Source organism: Zonotrichia leucophrys, chromosome 11 (assembly GCF_028769735.1).
Source record: "Zonotrichia leucophrys gambelii isolate GWCS_2022_RI chromosome 11, RI_Zleu_2.0, whole genome shotgun sequence".
NCBI lineage: Eukaryota > Metazoa > Chordata > Aves > Passeriformes > Passerellidae > Zonotrichia > Zonotrichia leucophrys.
Genome location: NC_088181.1, coordinates 15,293,582 through 15,301,429, shown reverse-complemented (window position 1 = coordinate 15,301,429; position 7,848 = coordinate 15,293,582).

Genomic DNA, 7,848 nt, shown 5'->3' with positions numbered 1-7,848 from the left:
GAGAACTTCACCCAGAATCAGTGTTGCTGATGGCCTCTGTCAGAGCTACCTGCATAAAGAAAATCCCCCTCAGACCAATGGGGCTCTCCAGGCTGCTCACAATCCCTGAAGATTTATGGAGTGGAACTTCTGCCATGGTTGGGTGCTGGCACTGTGTCCCTCAGTTTGACAGGATACTTGGCTTTCTTCAGGGGATTCCGGATAGTTACTCTGAATGTTGCTTTTTGGATGAAACCTGCTATTAATCATTTCTAAAAAAATATTGCCAAAACATTCCCAAGATATGTGGCTCTTATGGAAAATGGACTGTTTAATTTCTGTTCTGCTGCATTTTATGTTTGTGCTGTGTGACAATTCTGTCTGAACCCAGTATCCCACCTGAATCCTTGACAGGTATTCATGATGAACTCCTGCTCAAGTTTCTGAAATATTTAAATGCCCTGTTGGTCCTGTAGGGGCTTTTGTAGCCCCTCAAAGAGTGAGGCAATTGTAGAAGTCTCCTTCACTCTTATTCTTTCCTATTTTCCTACTCAGTTTTGAATACTTGAAAGCACCTGGGCTGGAATGGTGCAAATAAATGACATCTGATCCTAAAAGCTGGAAAACATTAAGTTCACTTGAGAGGAACAAATTTCCTGCAGTGTTTAGGGAATCTCCTCATGATATTCAATAGAACTTCCCATAACTCCTGGAGTTGTTGGAGGCACACAAATTATTTTCCTGTAGTTGGGGGTTGAGATCAGGGTTACAGGAAGCTTTTTGAACTGTGAAATGATTTTGACAGAGTAGTCAAAATGTTCTATCTCGAAACCTTGGGCTTATTACTGAGAAATAAAGAATTTCTTCATCCCAATTTTTTTTTCTGTTTCTTTGTCCTGCTGCTAACTCTGATCAGTTGGTTCCCTATGACCTGTCAGAAATGTCTTGCCTTTCATGTGTGCAGGGGCTGTTTGCAAAGTAGTCCTGCACCAAACAATTTTACTTTTTTTTTTGTGGTCTGTATTGCAGTAAACCAATTTATAAATCAGAATTTTAACTTAAAGTAAAAGTAGGATTTTATGACTAAATCATTATTGTATAGCTTCAGAATAGTAAATCAGTCACTTGTATCCTAAGTGGAAAGTGAAGATTTATAAATCAAAGCATTTTATTTAGGAATTTCTCAGGGTGATTTGTAAATCTGCTGTAAAATTTGTAAATCCAGATTGGTGCATGTAAATCCATTTCATGACTTATAATGCAGTTGAATGTTTTAGCTAAATCTAATGTTTAAAATAATGATTTCTGAATCAAAACTTTCTGCTCAAGATTTACTGGTGAGTTTTATAAATCAGAGGCGAGATATATAACTCAAACTGTGAGAAGTTCAGATTTATAAATCCAACTTGTAAATCAACGGGAAAAACATCATGTTTTACACTAAATAATATTTTACAAATGGCACCTCATACATCATGCAATTGCCACAAATCTTCTGCATGGGAGCCAGGGTACATAATGTGTGCCTGAATCAAGAAGAAGAACTGTGGGAGAGGCAGCACAGTGGGGTAAGGGCTGGGTTTGGGTTTTCCAAGGCTGGGTTTGTGCTGCCTGCCAGCCAGGAGCAGTGGTGTGACCTAGGCAGGAGTGGACATTTGTCCAAATCAATACAAGATGGCATAATTCACAACCTTGGCAATTGCAGCAGAGGGGAGGCCCCACACAGGAGTAACAGGGGTGTTGTGGATCATGATTGAAAAGCATTGGCAGAGTTATGTAGGGAACCTTATGCAGCACCTGTCTGCAGTGCACCTGTTATAGCAGGCTGTCCCTTCTAAAGCAGCCAAAATCCACAAGGAAAAATAAAAGTAAAAGCCCTAAAACTCCCTCAAATCCAAAAGACTTATCCCCATAATCTTACAGACCTTTCCACTAATGTAATGACTAGATGAGAGAAAAAAATAAAAGTTATATTCTAGGTGTATGCAGATGTCATTAAAAGGATTTAGGAAAAATCCTCACTTTTCACTTTATAATTTTCAGAGCAATTTTTATTCCCACAGCAGTGCTTAGGTCTAGGGGCAAATATTAGAGAATAAGGTTGGTCTTCAGCTTCTGTAAGAGCTTCACATCAGGACGACTCCAAATTCTAATGCTGATTTGGAGGTGGTGGGTTTGCATTCCCACAGCTGTGGAAAACTGTTGGTTATTTTTTCCCCTTACCACTTATTTAGACCCAAAAACGTGCCTTAGATGGGCAACTGCCATTGTGGTGCCTTCCCTTTTCTTCCACCTCCATGGCTCACATGGAGCTGCAGGTGTTGGATGTGGTCACTATTCTGTTGGATCTGTTGTCAAGATTCAGACCTCTGTGACCATGGAATAAAACTCTGGATATAACCCTCCAGCAGAATCCATCTCCTTTTCCTCCTCACCATTCGCCTGAAGCCTTCGTCCTGAGGTAAAAGGAGTTCCTAACAAGCCTGGACTTGTTCGGCTGCCTAGCTGCAACCACCAGCAAGCTAAAGGTGTCTCTGGGGTGATACACCACAGCTGCCGCCTTTGGCCCAGCAGCAAGGGTCAGACTGGCCCAGACACAATCTACCTGGTAATATTGGGATTCATATTCCAATAGATGGGGTTTGATGTCCCGCACCTGGAGCCCCTGGAGCAGGACAGGCAGAGCTCGGGCACTGCTGGCCAGGAGCAGCAGCAGATGCCCAGGTGCGACCGTGCTCACAGGGGTTCTTGGGTGAGGGAAGGGATGAGGATCTGACTCCGTGTTTCAGAAGGCTGATTTATTATTTTATGATATATATTGCATTAAAACTGTACTAAAAGAATAGAAGAAAGGTTTCATCAGAAGGCTAGCTAAGAATAGAATAGCAAAGAATAAAAACCAAGGTTTGGGGCTCGGCTCTCTGTCCGAGCCAGCTGACTGTGATTGGCCATCAATTACAAACGTCCAATCACAGATGCACTGTTGCATTCCACAGCAACAGATAACCATTGTTTACATTTTGTTCCTGAGGTCTCTCAGCTTCTCAGGAGGAAAAACCCTTAGGAAAGGATTTTCCATAAAAGATGTCTGTGACACCCATGGATCTCCAAGGCTCTCCTGCCTTCCTCAGTGGGAAAATACACTTGAAAGGGAAGAACTGAGGGTTGGTGTCCAAGTCAGAAAACGACTTGCTACAGAGAAAAATGATAGAGGGAGAAGGTATAGCTGTCCTTGATTCTGACAGTGTTTTTCACCTGGGAACAGGTTCCTGTCACCCACCTGCGAGTGAAAAATATCCTGTGTCTCAAGTTATTTTTTTAGAATTCAGCTGTTGGGAGGTTAAAAAATTAACCAGGGATATCAAGCTGAGAATTGTAGATGAGTGCCACTAATTTTTATAGCAGAATTCTTAATTGGCTATTTTTCAGAATTCAGTTGAAGAATACAAGGAGCTCTGGATATTCCCTAATGGAAACATTGAATTAAAGTAGATTTGAAATTGAGAGTACATTTTTGGTAACTTGGGGGTAAAAGAAAAAAAAGAGGGTGTTGTAATTATCCCTAAAACAACAAAATTCAATAGACACAAAGGAAGTTAAAAGAAAGGCAAACATGTTAAAGTGGGGAAATACCTAATTCAGCCAAGTAAACAACCTTCCCTGTGCCCTGTAGTGATGTCATAGAGTAATTATATAGTGACACATTTTATTGGCCACTGGAACTGAGTTTTGATCCTTTGAATTTTGTATTTCTGCCTTGCTGTGCAGCCTCAGTAGCTGACAGGGAGCTCGGGATGTGCTGAGGGGGGAGGGATGATGATGATGATGATGATGATGATGATGAGGGTGCCTTTCAGGGGAGCAGCAGGCAGGAGCCAGGGCAGGAAGGGAGGAGGAGGAGTCATTTGGGGACAGAGGAGTCTGAGGGACAATGGTTCATAACAGAGCGAAACCGGGGCTGGGCAAGTTGGCTTTTTGAGGCTTTTTTGACATTTTCAGCAGCAGAGAGGAGCTGGGCTTTTGGATTTTTGTAAAGCCAGACTGCAGAGTGAGTGAGCAGCAGTGCTGAAGTGACCATGGGCCCGTGACTGGGGTGGGAATGTCTCAAACAGGTTTTGTTCACCAGAGAAGATTTCTGCAGAGCTGCATCCAGAGTCATAAAGTCACTTTTTTTGATTTGTTTCTCCTGTGTCCTTGCCCCAGAGCCATCATCTGTCAGCATCCCATGGAGCCAGAGCTGCCTTCCAAGGGGCCGTGCAGCTGTGCAGGCTCTGTTGGGTGGCCAAGTCTTCCACACTCAGAACTGTGCAACACCAATCAAAGGTTCCTTATGCTTCCACTTGTTACCATTATTGAGACTGTACCATCAAAATTAGGCTCTGAGTGGACATTCCCCACAGCCTGTTACACAATTAGATAGGAAAACCTTTGCTAGATTCCTCAGTAACTGGAGCCTCACAACAGCCCACTGCAAACTGTAACTGCCTGGGATATTTTGAGAGTTTTTAATGCTGCTCCTAAAGCCTTTGAACCAGTGGAAGGCAGAAAGTGTGTTAAAATGCCAAAATATTTTAAATTTTTTGTTGCTGTTGTTGTTAATCAAAGCATTCCTGGACAAATCATTCCAAGTTATGAACTAAGACAGGATATGGTGCAGTTTTCAAACATTACAGAAAGGTGATCCCTCACTGTTAAATGCTTAAACTTATATATAAAGCCTTCAATTGCATTTTCTAGTTTCCTATCTCCCTTTGGATTTACAGTCCAGCAGAGATATAACCTTTTTTTCCCCCTTCCAATACTTGCATTTCTTTAATAACAAAGTTCTCTTGCAATTTTTCTCTTGTAAATGCTGGACAAATGTTTTTGTTTTATCTTCTCATATTCCAAACAGGCGTTGAGTGAGATGCAGTCAGTCCCTTGGAGAAAAACCTCTGACTGAATTTCTTCCTTGGGAAACAATGTAAAACTGTGTGGGCCTGCAAGTGACCTGGCAGTTGTCTAAATACATTAGGATAAACTGCTTTAAAAGGCAAGGTTGTGTCTGATTCCTCTGAAGTGGTTGCAGTTTCCTCAGCCAACCTTCCCTGTTCTCCACAAAGGTCTGGAATCCAGGGGCAATGCTCAGAGAAATCTGGGCTTTATTCCAGGAGGAGTAACAAAGAAGCAGAAACTTAAGTGATTTTGAATGCAGAGAGCCCTATTCAAAGACATTTCAAATATTATTCTACTATTTGTCATGGATTTTTGTCTTATCGAATTTTGGTTCTCAGCAGGAGGCAAAGTTGAGTGGCAGTAAAGTCACATCCCTTAAGCTGTGTGACAATACTTGTGTTGAAGGTGGAGCTGTGTCATATGTGGAATTCCATGATGTGGAATTTCTGATAGCACCAGCCTCTGCTCACACACAGAGTAAAATCTGAGCTAGATATGGAAAGGAAAGGAGGGGATGGGTCACAATGGTGAATGCAAGCACTACCAGAAATCCAACTGATGATCCTAATGCAAAACCAAACACCTCAGGAGGCTGTGCTTCAGTGGCTGCAATCACCAAAAGAAACTGAGAATATTTCCCTTGCACTGAAACTCACATCTCAGAGAGCCCAAGTGCAGTTGTACGGTTGCCTGATTTACAGACACGTTCACCAGAGCTAATTACAGGTTTCATGCCCTGGTGATTTGCTTCCAAATCACAGAAATTGGTTTAAGAATTCCATCACCCCCTCTTCTTCTGGAGGTGCATTCTGAAAATGAGAAATAAAAATACTGAGGTAAAAAAGATATAGAGGTGGATTAGATTACAAAGATGCATGAAAGTTACTTTCCAGTTGTATGGAAATATAATGTCATATTAATACCCACATCTTCTAGTTCTACATGATGCCATTGCTGTTCATATAAGGAACTGAAATTTCTCTATGAAAGTACATAAATGCTCCCCCAGCCTTGCATGTAAAAGAATGCATCATGTAATTTACAGGCATTGTATCCAATTTAGTCAAATCCATGTTAGCAAGAGGTTGAGTGTCAAGTCTTGTGACAGTGTTCAGAGGGGTTCTTGGAAGAGGGAAGAGATGAGGATCTGACTCCATGTTTCAGAAGGCTGATTTATGATTTTATGATATATATTACATTAAAACTATACTAAAAGAATAGAAGAAAAGGTTTCATCAGAAGGCTGGCTAAGAATAGAATAGGAAGGAATGATAAGAAAGGTTTGTGGCTCTCCTCTCTGTCTGAACCAGCTGACTGTGATTGGCCATTAATTACAAACATCCAACATGAGACCAATCACAGATGCACCTGTTGCATTCCACAGCAGCAGATAACCATTGCTTACATTTTGTTCCTGAGGCTTCTCAGCTTCTCAGGAGGAAAAATTATAAGGAAAGGATTTTTCATAAAAGATGTCTGCAACAAAGTGTGGGTATTCAAGCCCAAAACATTGGATTTTAAATAGGACTTTTGGTCACCTTGCAGCTCAGAATTCTCGGCAGTGACAATACCATGAGAATGAGTTACCAAACCATGGTGTCCATGCCAGAAGGGACCCCAGCCCTTCCTCTTGTGTCCCCATCACATACACCTTCAGCAATGATGACAGGACAACATTTTCATGGTGCAGAGCTCAGCTGTCCCAACATGGAAGTGGCACAGGAGAGAGGACCACCCTGCAGGATGTAAAGAAAAGAAAATCTACAAAAACTCCAGAAGAAGTCATGTCACCTTGTAGCCCAGCAGACAGAGCTGGTGGCAGGAGGCTGTGTCACCTTTCAGCTCTGCACTGCTGTCCTCGTGTCCCCTTGCAGCCCTGGGTGCACTTTGCTGTTTGCATGATGTCACTGGCACTGAGAGGGGGGTGAAGTCTGACTTTTTCATAATCTCTAGAATATAATGATGCAGAGTCTGCTGAAGCACCAGCTCAGATTCCCCAGCTGTGGTTGGTGGTAATACTGATGCTAATGATGAGCAGTAATAAGCAGTACTGATACTTAAACTCTTGCTAACATCTTTAGTCATCTTCCTGACCTTTTCCCCTCTCCTGGCTTGCAATATTCATTTAAAAGGAATATATCATTATATAATCATGGAAGATGACTTTTCTTGTGTTTGCACTTTTTCATACTATAAGAGAACCAAATTTTTTTCCTTCTTTTTTTTTTTTTTTGGCAGTAAATGGATTTGCAAACTTTTCGTATCAGAGATTTAATAAAAAATTATTCATCATCTGCTTGAAGCTTTTGAGTGCAAGCACTTCTCATCAAGTCTTTCTTCATCTGCAACAAACATAACTCATAAACTTTGTCTGACAAGGGAAAGTAGTTTTTCTTCTGCTAGTAACTCTTATATTCCAGTTTCAGAAAAAGAGAAAAAAATCCTGGAAAAACAAGGAACTCTAAATGCTTCAATTCATTTTGCAGCCATTTCTTCATCCAAATTTTAGGGATGATTTCTACCTTGTACGCTCTGGCTTTCAAACTAATAATTCAAGTGAAAGACACAGATCTTCCTCAGAGAGCAATGGCTGGTAAAGTGCTGTATGGGTTTCTAATGCCATTACCCTCAGAGGTAAAGGGGAAAGTCTGGTTATTCTGGGTTGCATTCTCCTAATGTGTGTCTTCTGTCTTTGCCTGACAACTTAAATGTCCCTAGCTCCCATTGCAGGGTGATTTTTAGCATAAGATCCATGTTGCAATGTGTTCCTTGCTGCTTGAGAGGCAGGAGTTAACCTGGTGAGCAGAGACTGAGACCTGAGTACAATCCACTCCCAGATTATGGCCCAGAAACCAGAGCAGCACAACACCAAAGGGTGTGCTATTCCACCAGGGTGGAGAAAAACACAACTGTTTTGTGAGATTGACATAAGAC